Raw genomic sequence first — 14919 nt, 5'->3', positions numbered from 1 at the left:
CCGCGCCCGGCCATCAAATTATGCCTATTTTTATGGAATACGATACTTATTGAAATATTGGTGGTATTCATTCAGACACACTGCTATCTGCTAGAAGAGCACTAGCGAAGGCATGGTGGGGCAATTTTGAAAACAAGGAGAAAACACTGTACAGGGTCCTGGAAAGGAATTGTGTATATGTGTGTGTATTTGTTCAGTTTTTAGTCCCTATCCGTGCTTGATTTGATGATACTCTGGTTGATAGGAAACAGGCATGGAGATCATGCTTCTGGAAATAAGACTATCACTTGTCTTTTGTAGTTTCAGAGAAGGAATATGATGACATACTAGTGATTTCATTTTTAGTAGTCCATTTCTGAGGTCCTCAAACTATGGAACTAACATACAATAAAGTTCTTGATCTTAAATACTTGGGCTAGTCCAACATTGATTCCATGAGTCTGTGAGGAAAGTCAGCTTGCTTTATTTAAAATAGAAGGGATATTTCCACAAATGTAGTAATCTACAACTTTAATTCGAATTTTTGCCATTTGTGAAAGGTGATTGTATATAGTGTAATTTTTAAGGAAGGAATTTTAAATCAGAAGGAAATTTAGCAATAAGCACTTATTTGTGCCATTACACAAATGCACAGACAGGTGCACAGGTATACATGCATGCATATACATGTATATATGCCCATTGAATGTTTACCATGTATACACCCACCACGCATACTCCTGACACACACAACCCAGATACCCCTGTACTCCCACACTCCCAAATATCTTTTCACTGTTTCTCACATCCGCCATGCATTCCGCACACACTTCCACCCTGCCACCCTGCCACCACACTCTCCACAGCATCCCTCAATCCTCTTGCCCCCAACCTGTAAGTAGCCCCCGTAATGCCCCATATCCCTCTAAATCTATCACATCTCTCCACCATATCCTGGTGATCCCCCACTTCATCAATACATTCCCACAGCCCCCCCCATTCCCTCACATCCACACACTTCCTCCCACATCTCCATACACCTCCACAGAGACTGCCATCCACAGTTAATGTTTCTGCCTTGCTAACTCACAAAATTGAGCTCTTCTTTTTGTCTCCTTTAATTGTTCTTAGGGTTTTGAACATTTCTGAGCCTCCACTTCGGATGATTCTGGCATTTCTAAGATGTGAATTTCAATCGCTTGGTTTGGTGAATATCTTTACCCTGATTATCATCTCCATGCCAAATGTCTAGAGCAATATTGTTCTGTTAGGAGCAGATAGCCACTTAGCGTTGTCTTTTAGCCAGAGTGGACTTTTTTCTGCATGGGTGTCATATTGTGGATATTGATCTGTGTGTGTTCATTTCTGTATAGCCTTGTGTTAGTGGTGCTCCTGGGTGGTTCAATAAGCAGTCTGCCTAGAAACAAGGAGATACTTACTTTTCAGTTTGTTACAGTTGCTGCTTGCGTCTAATAATCATGGTGTGGTTTTGTGTCCTTACAGCGCATCTGTTTATTTGACTAGATGGTCATACTGCAAGAACCTCTTTCTCCTTTTGGAAGATTGATTTATTTTCATTGCATCAGGATGATTAATTTTCTGGGTTTTGTGTCTTTTTAAAGCTTTGAAATAGACTAGGTTATTTCAAGATAAAATATTATCCTCTATTCTGATTAACAAAGATTAGGTTGAAATTTATAACTTTGGGGATTATATATGGGAGCATTATATTTATTACATTCCTACTGAAAAAAGTGGAGAAAATATTCTATAATTTCATTTGAAAATATTGTAGAAAGAGGCTGAGTGATCAAAAAGTAGTATCAAAACGATGGATCTACAGAGTGTATGTTCAACTTGCACTCTGTCGCTCTTGCCCCCTTTCGTTGCCCAGGTACTGCAGTTGGGAAGAAAGAAACTTTGTGTCGTGGGCTATGCTCAGGAGGCCCTCATAGGGTAATCTTCCCTGCACAGGTTTGTCCTGGAACTCTTCACACATTGTATTGGGCTTCTCTAAGGTTGTATAGTTTGTGCTGGTCACTCTAGGTACCTGCAACAGTTCTGGACCACATCCTCAGTGTAGTTACTGGGAATAGTCTTTGAATTCCTTTCCCATACAGATGTGAGTTACAGATTAGAAGCTGGCTTCTCTGGAGGTTTTTACTGCTTAGGCAAACAGAAAGAAACACGTCTCGCTTGTGGCATTTTTCATATGTTCTGGCTCTACTTTATTCTTTGTAACAACCCCTCTGATACCACCTCAAGGATCGCTGTGTAAACTGGCTTATTTTGGGAAGCACTTAACGTGATCCACATTTGTAGGATGTAGGGTCCTGTCTTTATCAATGTCCATATCGTTAGAAATAAAGACACTCATCTTGGTTTACGGTGGGTTTTATCTTGCTAATGTTTAACATTCTTCTCTTGTCAACAATAGAGAAATTTACAAATTTCAAAGTTATAAATGAGGCAGACTTTTCACTGTAAAAAATTTTCTAACGATGTTGGAAAACTTTCCAGCCTCTAGGGTATGTACAACCAAAATATCAGGTCTGATGTTGCAAACAGATAAGTGATATGGAACCAGTGACAAAAGCCTCAGGAGCATTTTAGAAAGGCATGGAATGGTTTGTGAAGAAAATAATGTCTCAGTGAGTTTAGGTCTTCACAAGGTCTAGGAGGCCACTAAGCATTTTTTGAAGGACATGCCTTCGTAACTAATCTAGATTACTGTAAAACAGATTTGGTCAGTTTTCACATCCTCTCCTATAGAATAGTTTAAACATAAAATTAATTGATATTAATTTTTGTTTTAAATATTTTCTTTTGCTTTGTTTCCACTAAAAGAAGTTTTAAAAAACCATTGTTTGAAATAGGAAATATTAGGAGAGTATCCTGGAAACTTTTTGGTTATATTCTATTAGTAAATACCTTTTAAACATCAGTCCATGGTATAGGTATATTTTAAATTTAGAGTGTATATACATCTTTTATTATATTTTTTAGGTATATTATAAATCAGAAAATTTTACAAGGTTGAGATGAAGATGAAATAATATTTTAATATAAATTATATTTGTTAAAAGAATTATATTTATAGCAATATAATTGATTCATAATTTTTATAAAATTTTTAGTGAGACTATTAGGATTATGTCATAATTTTTGAAAATCTCAGTTTAATACTTAGTAATGCAGTGATTCAGAGGTCTCTAAGTTCACTTTATTTTTATGCTTAGTTTTAATATCTGTCATGGTTGAAAAAGATTCCTCACAAGGAGAAATCTGTCCAAATTGAAGTAATAAATTGTCAACTATGTTTGCTACCAATTTTTGCAGAGTTTTTCTTTGCAGAGATACAGCAGGTAATTCTTCATCTTACTTGATGTCAGTTGGTCCTTGCAAACTAGTTAGAAAGCTGGTCATTTTAATATTTTAAAGGAATCGGTGAAAAACCCCCTGAATCTCTTCATATTAAAGCAGACTAGGACATTTTATTTCCAAGTTTAAACTGTAGAGGTATGTGAATATTTATAGGTTTCGGCAACAAAAACCACTTAACACTGAAAACATTTTGAAATATCCATTTTCAAAATGCTCACTTGAAAACACTTTCTCGTGGCTTGTTAAAATGGCTTTGAAGGAATGGTTTGTTGTTGTTGTTGTTGTTTTGAATACCTGTTTCATAGACACTATTGACAACCAACCACTTGCCATCCCAGAACAGATCAGCAAATTTGGAACATTTGCCTTTTTTTGTAAAAAGCAATGTATAACCCATCTTTAAGCTCAGAAGTGAGCAGCTCATTTTGAGATAATCAGAGAATCTTTATGGGGGAAGATTTTCTGGGTCACACACCATCTCGTGAAGAATTGTAAATATTTTACACTTTAAAACAATACACTCTGAAAATTCATCTAAATGGCCAAATATAAAGGCAATAAATGGAAAATTGAAGCAAATGAAGGAACCCAGTGACCAGTGTCAATGTTTTTCTGTCTTGAAACTCCCAGTTTTCCTTCAGGATGTCTCAAGTGCCTTCTCAGATTTGTGTTTATGTGAAGTATAGATTGAGTGAGGGCATTAATATTAATCCAAGTCCTAAATAAAACAAGGCTTAACAGCTTAGGTTTCTTTTATTAAAAAGTTAAATGTAAACAAGTTCTAGTATTTTCTTTTTGCATGCCAGTTAAAGTCGTGTTTATTCTGCTTTGGAGACCACTTTTTGAAGATATCAGATTCACTGAAGTGGTTGTGTTATCACCGCAGTCATTGGTCTTATATTGCTCTAAGACAGTTTCCCGTATCTCCTCTTTTCTATGGAATGTATTGGGTGAAAACCTATTTGTAATTCTTTACTCCTACATTAGATGTAGTTTAATGAGTCTCTAAAGATAAATTTTAAAGAAGGCTAAAAAGGTAAGAAAACATATCATTTGGTATATGAGAAGAGGAATAGAATGTAAAGATTCAAAGAAAGCAGAAAAACCCTCTTACATACCAAATGTGACTTACTCATTTGACTACAGTGGGTTTAGAGTACTTTTCTAGAGATCTTTCATTTAGTTTAACTTTTCACTTACTGAATCACTGAGAAATAGCTATGTGTCAGTTCCATCTTGTGGCTGCTATCTCACCATTGCTCTTCTTTTCTCCAGAAAGTTTCTGTTTAAAAAATACTATTGTTCACCTATTTCTAGAGCCATGCTGTCTAGTATGATAGCCACTAGCCACATGTTGCTTCTGAAGTTTAAACCAATTAAAATTAAACAAAATCATAAAAGGAAGTTTCTGGCCTCACTAACCTGATTTCAAGCATTTAATAGCCCATGTAACTAGTGGCTACCACGTTGAAAAGTACAGTGGACAGCTCTGCCCTAGGGATATAGTCTAGCTTATAGTGTAGTCAAGCCACACAGGGTTTTTAAAACTTTCAAATCCCTGAGTTTCCTTGTACACTTGTCAGTAACATTGCCTTAAAATTCACTGAGGGACATTTAAGGACAAACTTAAAATGAATTTGGGCTTATGCAATCTTCTTATGATCTGTATTAGTGCAATTGAAACTAAGTAATGAGAATGTTGCAAACTATTTTTAATGCCATTATTTCACACTGGAAACTGTAACAGTCTTACAGTAAGTGAGGAGGAAACACTGGTAATCACTGTGGATATTTACATTTTAATTGTATTTGTAGCACAACTTTTCTTTTCTCCTATTACTAGTGTGAAATGTGGTTATTTAATATAAAGTCACACTCTTCTTTTGGAATGTAGGACAATGATCAGGTGTTCATTTGTACCTAGAACAGTACCTGACACTGTTGAATTAATGGAGATAATTTGCTTTTGTTAGATGGCCTCCCTCTAATACATGGCCATTGCCTTTGACCAATTGCCCAAAATAAAATTAAACAAAATGTTTTTTGTAGTAGTTGCCTTTCAGTTATTTGAAGACTGCTGTTAGCTACATTCTACGTCTTCTTTCCTCTAGGCTAATCCTCTGTTTCAGTCACGCATCCCTGCTTTACCAGGCTTAGCCAAAGCAGGCCATATCACCACTGTATGGATCCTCATTTGTTTTTGGAGTTCTAAAGCCTATCTTATTTGATTTTGTTACAGTCTTTCTTTTTAAAATTAATAGAAACCGATGGTATTTTTCTGAGTTTTCCACTATGCTCTCAAGAGTTATTTGGAATAGAGATTCTCAAATTGTTTCAAAGCTAGGGTTAGAAATCACTGTGCTAAAACCACTGAACCTGGGGGCCTAATAAGTCAGTTAAGGGCAAGCTGGCTGTTGTAGATGTTTCCAGCAACGGAGCCAAGAGTTCACCAGTGGCTATCGCCATCTTGTGGTTGGGGGAAAGAGAGAGAGAAAATCTGTAGTAGGAAATTAAGTGACATTAAACTATTTCTTTGTTGTCTAGACATCTCTTTTACTATTAAAATACAATACATCTTTCCCTGTGTACAGTTGCAAGCTATTTGTGTGTTGTATTCTGGTTAAATACTAAACCACTATTTCCATCACTGTCTCATGCAACCCAGTTCTGACTTTAGTCTATTCACATATAATTAGGTGTACTAGGCTTCTCTCTTTGAGGACACTTTACAAGTTTGCTGAACTATTATTCTTAGTAATTTTTCTTCTTATTATTATGGTTAATAAGGTATAGGCTATCTTTTCCATGGGATACCTTTTATAACATTATTTCAAATTCATTATTTTAGGTCCTAGGGATACAGTGGTGAATAAGACAGAGGAAATTTATAATTTAAAAGAGATCATTGCATTCTAGAGGGAACCAGAGAACTTAGAAATATACCAATTGACTTTAACTTTTTTATGTACTAAATTTTCTAGGTGATATGTACTAAAATATCGTATATTAATTTCTGAGACACAAGACTAGTCATAAAAGAGAAGTCTTCACACATATTTAAGAAGTGCAGAATTTATTTATTGGATTGGCAAGCAGTAAAAAAGAATTATGCTCAATGTTGGTGAGGATATTCTCGTGTTATTGGTAGGAATGCAAATGTTTATAAATTTTTTGACAATATGGTAAAAATGTATCATCATTAAAAATGCATACTTCTTTGTTTTACCTGTTTTTTTCTCTACTTCTACTTTAAATAATTTAAGCCTGGGGAACATAGTGAGACCCTGTCTCTACAAAAAATTTTTAAAAATTAGCAAGGCTTAGTGGCACATGCCTGTAATTCCAGCTACTCAGGAGGCTGAGGCAGGAAGATCTTTTGAGCCCAGAAGTTCGAGGCTGCAGTGAGCTATGACTGTACCCCTGCACTTCAGCCTGGGCAACAGAGTGAGACCTCATTTCTAAAAAAAAATAAGAAAACATTAGAAAATTCTAAAATATATAAATATAATTCTAAAATATAATTCATAAATATATATGTACTAGACTACTTATCACAGTATTACATAGTGTAGCAAAAATTTAGAAACAAATGCATAATAAAGAATTGGGTAAGTAAATTACAATGCACCCAAATAATATCATACCACTGTGCTACTTAAAATGGATACTGTTCATTCATTGACATAGAATGATGTTCATCATATATATATAAAAGAAAATAAACAGATTCTCCAGTATGGTTTAAGGATTAGTAAGCATTTGGGGATATAGAGAAAAGCGATGTTTGTAAGAAAGGCTTTCGGGCACGTATTGAGTAGATGAGTTAGAGGCTTGGTAAGAAGCAGCCAATGTTTTTCCCCCCTGAACGTGAGCCCCTTTAGTTTTGAGAAGTGAAATTTATTATTGTGGAAATGTGTACAAGATGATTTGTAGGCCGGGCGCGGTGGCTCACGCCTGTAATCCCAGCACTTTGGGAGGCCAAGGCGGACGGATCACGAGGTCAGGAGATCGAGACCATCCTGGCTAACACGGTGACACCCCCTCTCTACTAAAAAAAATACAAACAATTATTCGGGTGTGGTGGCGGGGCGCCTATAGTCCCAGCTACTCGGGAGGCTGAGGTAGCAGAATGGCGTGAACCCAGGAGGCAGCTTCAGTGAGCTGAGATCACGCCACTGCACTCCAGCCTGGGCGACAGAGCGAGACTCCATCTCAAAAAAAAAAAAAAAAAAAGATGATTTGTATAAGCTAGCTTGCAGTTTGTAAAAAGGAGGGTAGATTAAAGGCAAGAGGGCATATGCAACCTCAAAAGAAAAATCTGTCAATCTTATAAATGGTGGTGGTGTCTCTATCTAGAACTTGTATGGAGTTGGGAAGAAGATGATGGAGAAAGACAATTTGAAGAAACTTGAGCATATCTGTGAGGAGGTGGTAGATTCATCGCTTAGGGACTCCCTTTTCCTTTGTGGATCATAGGGAGGATTGCTAATGCAAATAACCCCAAAACTGGAGGTTACAGTAGGAAGTGGATGGATTCACAGTAAAGATTGGATAAATTTTACTTTTTCTGTTGTTTCAACTCAATAGATTTTTATCAAAATCTAAAAATCTTCTTATTAATTTTAACATTAATAATGGCTGCAACCACTTGGTAGTGCTTGGTTTGGGTCAAGAATTGGTCTTTATGCTTTATATGCATTTCTTTAATCTTTAAAGCCTCTATTTTACTGATGAGAAAGCTAGGCCAAGACAGGTTAAATAACTTATTTATAATCATACAAATAGTAGTTGGTAAAACTGGGATTCGAACCCAGATTTATCTGATTCTAGGCCTATTTTTGTTTTACTACAGTCTTATACTTCTTATTTTCTAGGAAACATGTAACCAGATGAATTCATTTAGGATTAGACATGAGGATGTATGGGGTATTTTAGATTACAAACTACATTTAACCTTGGAAATTGGGTAGGAGAGATGAGGGGATATTATCCTATACCAGGTGTCACTTTAGACATTGTGCTTTGGCATTTCATACAGCAATTGCTGTGAAAATCCAACATCCTTCTCAGTAGGAGAGGAATTAAAGTTCCCATAGGCCCTGGATTTGTTCAAGTCTAAGGCTATATATTAGGAAGTGATTGAATGGACTGACATGAACTTTCAGTGAAGGTTATGGTCGTTTGTTATAAGGCACATGCGGGGCTTTGTGCTTGCCAGAATGTTCATCTATTCTTTGAATAATGATATAGGAGACACACAGTTAAGAATAACAAATTCATTCAAAGTTAAAATCAGAGACTAAAAAGATATTGCTGGGTTAGAGAAATGGACAACTCCATCACAATGAAAGTTAATCAGAACAAAGATAAGATCCTGAATGTGAATCAAAATCCCTCTCTTTCTGGACAGAGGAAGAATGATGTGGTTTGGTTTGATCACATGTGAATGATATTTGGGAGGATAATTTAAAGTTGAAAATAAGTCAACAGTACGGTGTGGCTGCAAAACCATAGCAAAAGCCAACATAGTCTGAGATTGTTCTCTAGATCTGGAGAGGCTTATATCTCAACTGTATTCAGAACTTAGCAGAAAATACCTAAAATAGTATGACAGGTTTCAGTTCTCATACATTAAAATGTGTGTAGATAAAGTGGAAGCACTCCAGAAGAGAAAATTTGTATTACGAAGGACTTTGAAACTTTACTTTTTGAAGAATCAAAGAAATTGAGAATGTTTTTCCAGGAAATAGAAGACTCATGGGTGATCTGATAACTGTCTTCAAATACCAAAATAGCTATTATATGGATATTTATACTTTTTCTCGAGGAATACAGGGGCTAGTCTGTGACTTACTGGTAAAACAACAGGAATTGCAGAAGGCTCTGTTTACCTCAATGTAAGTGGAACTTTTTAATAATCAGAATTGTTAAAAAATGAAAAATACACATTTTAAAATAGTAGATTATAAATTTGAATGTCACGGTTATTCAATCACACCTTGCAGGGATGACCACTTGGAGAGGATGTTGTAGACCTTGGTATTTTCAACAGTGAAAGGTACCACATGACAATTTTGTGGAGCTCATTAAAACTGCATGCGATAGTGGCTATATGTTTGGACTAGATAACTCTAAATTTTTCTGTAGCGTTAATATTTTATACCTAGTATACTCTAAAGGGAACCGCTAAAAGATGTTTCCATCCAAAAGAATACTCTCATTGTCCTTGTACTGGTAATACTTTAAATTCTCACTTTTTATGTGCTTGTGCTTGCCAAAGGTGAGATTTTCTGATTTTTCCCTGTGATAATGATAAAGCAAACTATTATTCAGCATTGCCACCTTCATTCAATCTAGCTTATAGGAGTTGATGTCCAGTTACCCCTTAAGCACTTTTAGGATGTTAATGCAAGGCTGATAAATTTGATGAAAGTGAGATGAAAAAGCCAAAAAAATGTTTAGCTGACCTTCTATTGCAAATCTGGGATAATTTGAGCCAGAAAGGAGGCAATATGAAAGGAAGCACCGTTGATTTTTAAAAATAATCTAATTTGCCTCTTCTGCTTATCAAGGAATCAGATACTTTAGAGTAGTAGATAAATCAATTTTCCAGCTAGAATGGGGTCATGGTGTTTGGAGTCTGCTCCTGAATGACACTGCTTTTATACAATCTATATCACTGGATTGTGTCACCAACTTTCTTGAATCTGTTGCTCTAATGTTAGGACCTTTGAAGTATTTGAATTAGAATGTACAAAGGAGAGAGCTACCTGACTATTCAAGGTGAATAGACTGCCTCTCTGTCTGTACATGTTATCTGGGCATCAATTAAAAGGCTGGTGTTAATGGAAGGAACCTACTCCTAGTAGAGAATTAGAACACAAATTAGAATGCAGGAATAAAACAAAGGTGAATATGGAGGATGGCAGCTTATCATGTACAGCGATGACAAGAGGATTCAGAGGATTCACTACATTTATGATAATATATTACCATAAATTGTAATATGACAATATATGTTATGGGCTGTAACCATTGCTAAATACAAACATGTAAAATGCTTTGAAGCTTCTCTGTGGCCTCGGGATCAGGGTGAGGCTGAGTTTGAAGGTGGGTGATCTACAGCATATGCAGGGCAGGGCAAGAGTAGGCTGGGGCAAGAGAATTGACTTGCATACACCAAAGTATGTGAACTCAAAGTACCAGACTTTCTTGATCTTTTCAATTCAGTGAGAGAACATCTGATGAAATATGAAGTTAGTGAACAGATTTGGAATATGTAGCTAAATTTATAATGGAGCCAATCAGGGGGAAAAAACCCTACCTATTAAACCTTTGCTTTTGTCATATTCAGTAGCAGAAAAATTGCTACTTGTCCAATTCTAGATATGAGAGGCAATCAGAATATACAGTGAGTGCCTGAGGGTGACTTTTGGGGGGTTAAATATAGCTTTGCATCATTAACTTATGTGGGAAAAAAATCCCATTATGACAGCAAATCAGATCTAATCTGGCACTCCCTCTGCTACAATTATATAAAATATGGTGGAAACTTGTCAAAGCTTTCAGTGAGAAATGAGGCTACTGATGCTTGGCAGCCCCCTTTTTGAGCAAGTGAAGAATCATGTTGCTTAGCTACAGCCCTTGGCTGATTTAGAGAGCTTTAACTGACTGTATTATACAAGAGTTAAACTCTGTTCCTTGATATCTTCTTGTTCTAAGATGAAAGGCCTTATTTGCCACCTTCTTATTTTGTTGGTATCTTCACCAAGTCGTTTTTGTGTATTCATCCAGGACAGGTTTCGATTTACCATTGTTTTTCCCTCCCCAAGGGCCTATAGATTGAGAGAGAACAAGTGGATGTTGATGATACAAGCAGAACATAAAGTATTGAGATTACTTGAAAACGCTTTTGTCCTCAAAGTAATGTACAAGTGTCTATTTCAAATTATTTTTGTCATTTGAAGCCATCGTTTTTTGCCCCCCTCTTCTTTTAGCTTATTCATAGTTTGGGTTATTATTGTCTCTAAAATGCACAAGATTTTTGTATTTTAAAATATAAGCTCACACGTAGGTGTATGGAAAGTGGTAGGGAAGAGTGAATGTAATTGATGAAACAAATAAGAGTAAGGCTGGAAATGGAACAAAAGACCATTGAAAACAGAAGGATTAAGGAGAAAAAACAAAAAACTGCAAATGGAGAATATTTAGAGCAGTTATTGTGCGTGAAGTAGAAAAGTGTGTAAAGGGGGAATTGTTAGATTATCAGAGCCCATTTAGTGGGATAAACATGCTCAGAGGGACTTGTAAGTCTGGGGGAGGATTTTGGTCCATGTGCTGTCTCCAGAAAGGAATGTCTTTATTCTAAATATGTGGGTATCCACTTTATTTTTATAGCTCTTCAGGAAAGAGAGCTGTCCCTCAGCAGTGCTTTCTATTATCTTACCATAATTATCTGTAATGCAGTGAAGCCATGACCTAATCTTGATTGTGTAATTATTTCCGTAGATTTTATTATTGGCTTGTCAGTACAATCTTTGTTTTATGCATGCAAAAGCAGCTTCTTTTTTTTCCCTGCTGGTGGTTACAATTTCATGATCACCTGGAGGAGATTCTATTGAGTTGATTCTATATTTACATTTGGAAATAGGATAATGGACAAGTGTCTCTGTAGGCTTGGCCCCATTGCAATTCTAGATCTGTTGAATACCAGAATTTATAGGTGTACAAACTGAGCACCCCTGCTTATGGGCTATGCTTTTATGCTTGTCTGCAAATCATCTTTGTCTGCCACTTTTAAAAATATGTCTGTATAATGCAGTCATTTTCAAAGTGTGGTCCTGGGACCCCTGGGGGTCCTCAAGACCCTTTCAAGGGAGTCTATGAAATTAAAAGTATTTTCATAGTAATTCAGAGCCATTATTTGCCTTTGGAACTCTCCATTCTCTTATGAGTATCCAGGGGTTATACAAGATGTGGTATGGAAACAGATTAAATGCAGAAAGAGAGGAGAATCCGGTTGTCTTGTAATAAGTCTGACATTAAAGAGATTTGCAGAAATGTAAAACAATGACCCTCTTCTTGCTAAATATTTTTTGTTTTGGAAAATACAGTTTTTTTCATAAGTATGTTACTTATGTTAATATATTTGTTTTATTGATTTTAAATGAATTCATACATATTTTGGAATTTTATCAGTTTTAATATATAAGATGGTAAATATCAATGGACATAACCCACATAAATCAAAGCTCTTTGGGATACTTAGTAGTTTTCAAGAGTGTAAAGGGGTCCCAAGACTGAAATGTGTGAGAGGTGTACTCATCAGCTACTGCATGATTTCTGACCTTAATTCCACTTCCTGGTTTCTGTGCTTTCTCTCCCTTCCTTACTTTTGTGGTTCGACTGGCAGACTTTTATAACTCACTTGTTCCCCTCTGCCTTCCCTCCTGATCATTTCAGCCTTAGACCCCGCTGAATTCTCAGCCCAGTGTCATTAGAATTGGTGATGACACAAGCACAATAATCACATTAATTAAAAGAGCAAGCTATCCAAATTAACATTTCACATATAAGTTTGATACATATTTCTAACTATAGTAAGTGCATTATGGGTAAGAATATTCATTTATTATTTCACTTATATAGCTTGAGTGAAAACCACACTTTTAGGATTTTTATTTTGACTTCATTTTCTTAAACAATTTTGACCAAAATGCCAAAGGATGGAATATTCTGTATTTTACTCTTCAAATTTTTCATATTGGGATTTTAAATGTAAATTGAAAATCATTTACGTGCCAAGGTATTAGAACTATATAGAATTCTGCAGCCCTGAGTGTATATAAAGACCAGTTTGTCTGTCTGAGTAGTGCTGATTGTTAATAATTTTAGTATTTGGTTACCAGTTAGATGACTTATTCAAGTAATACCTCAAAAGTTTTTTTCCGAAGATTGGTCTGAAATTGTACACTGATCATTTGGTAAGCTGGCCATCTGCTAATTATATTTAATTTTTAAGTAGCAGATTGTGAATTCAGTAAGCATCATTTTTCTGTGTATATCATCAAGGTATTCTTAGGACCAAATGAATACCATATATATGCAAAACGAAAAGTGAATTTGGCTTTTTGTTCCTTTGTTGAAATAGTTCAGAGATTCCAGAATCCTTTTTTATCCAAGTTTTTCACAGAGTTCTCTTTAAATAGGTAAAATAATGTATTGCTCCCTGTGTAATGATATTTTGTTACCCTTGCCACAAAAAGGTATGTGTTGAAGCTGAGCTTGGGTTAGGGAGTGGCAATGAGTAGAAATGAAATCCTACATCTTTTATCTTTGGTGAGAATTGAATAGATCTTAAATTACAAAAGTGCTTGGTAGTCTGCTCTCTCTGGTGGCAACGTGTTAGGTATTCTCTTTCCTTCTACATTAGCCACTTGTCACGTAAATTTTACTTCAGTATCTCATGAATCTATTTTCTCCTCTTATGCTTACTACAACTTAGTTCTATTCCTAATCACTACTTACTTGGTCTTTTTTTCTTTTATAACTTTAATGTTATTTTTAAGTGTATATACTTAATGTATACAACATGATGTTTTGATATGCTTAGGAAAGTGATTATGATAATCAAGTAAAGTAACATATCTATCTTCTCACATGGTTATTTCTCTTCTTCCTTTTTTTTTTTTTTTTTTAATGGCAAGAGCACCGGAAATCTACCTGAAATCTACTCTTAGTTTGCTTGTACTTTTGCAATACTATCTGTCTTCAGTTTTCTTCCTCTCCAGTTCATCATTCATCAGGCAGTATATTTTTCTAGAGACAGTATTTCATAGTAGTTAAAAGTGCTTGTTTTTGATTCGGACCACCCATATTTCTTAACCTTTTTTTATGCCTCAAATTTCTGTAAAATGAGGACAGTTTTTTTTAGCCTATGTAAAGTGCTTTGCACAGTGCATTCCTTTTTTTTTTTTTTTTTTTTTTGAGACGGAGTCTCTCTCTGTAGTCCTGGTGCGATCTCAGCTCACTGCAAACTCTACCTCCCGGGTTCATGCCATTCTCCTGCCTCAGCTTCCAGAGTAGCTGGGACTACAGGCACTCACCACCACGCCCTGCTAATTTTTTGTACTTTTAGTAGAGACGTGGTTTCACCATGTTAGCCAGGATGGTCTCGATCTTCTGACCTTGTGATCCGCCCGCCTCGGCCTCCCAAAGTGCTGGGATTACAGGTGTGAGCCACTGCGCCCGGCCCACACAGTACACTCTTTATAAATATTAGCCAACCTCCATAGCACTTTGTATGCTTGCAATTATTATTTATAATTGTTTGTTTGTATCAATCTTCTATGCTAGACTGTAAGCTCCATGAGGGCAGAAACCAAATTAGTGTCGTTCACCACTGTCTCAAGTACCATAACAATGTTTATATTTTTATTTTTATTTTTATTTTTTATTATACTTTAGGGTTTTAGGGTACATGTGCACAATGTGCAGGTTTCTTACATAGGTATCCATGTGCCATGTTGATTTCCTGCACCCATTAACTCGTCATTT

General features: G+C 35.9%; 1 protein-coding gene across 1 annotated transcript in view; it reads left to right on the top strand.

Moving 5' to 3' along the window:
• Positions 1-14919, top strand: part of GPR158 (G protein-coupled receptor 158) — a 400375-nt gene that overhangs the window by 46847 nt on the left and 338609 nt on the right. The gene's annotated exons all lie outside the window — the stretch shown is intronic.

Source organism: Hylobates moloch, unplaced genomic scaffold (assembly GCF_009828535.3).
Source record: "Hylobates moloch isolate HMO894 unplaced genomic scaffold, HMol_V3 SCAFFOLD_3, whole genome shotgun sequence".
Classification (NCBI taxonomy): Eukaryota; Metazoa; Chordata; class Mammalia; order Primates; family Hylobatidae; genus Hylobates; species Hylobates moloch.
The sequence above is the reverse complement of the archived record's forward strand: the minus strand, read 5'-3'. Positions and strand labels throughout refer to the sequence as shown.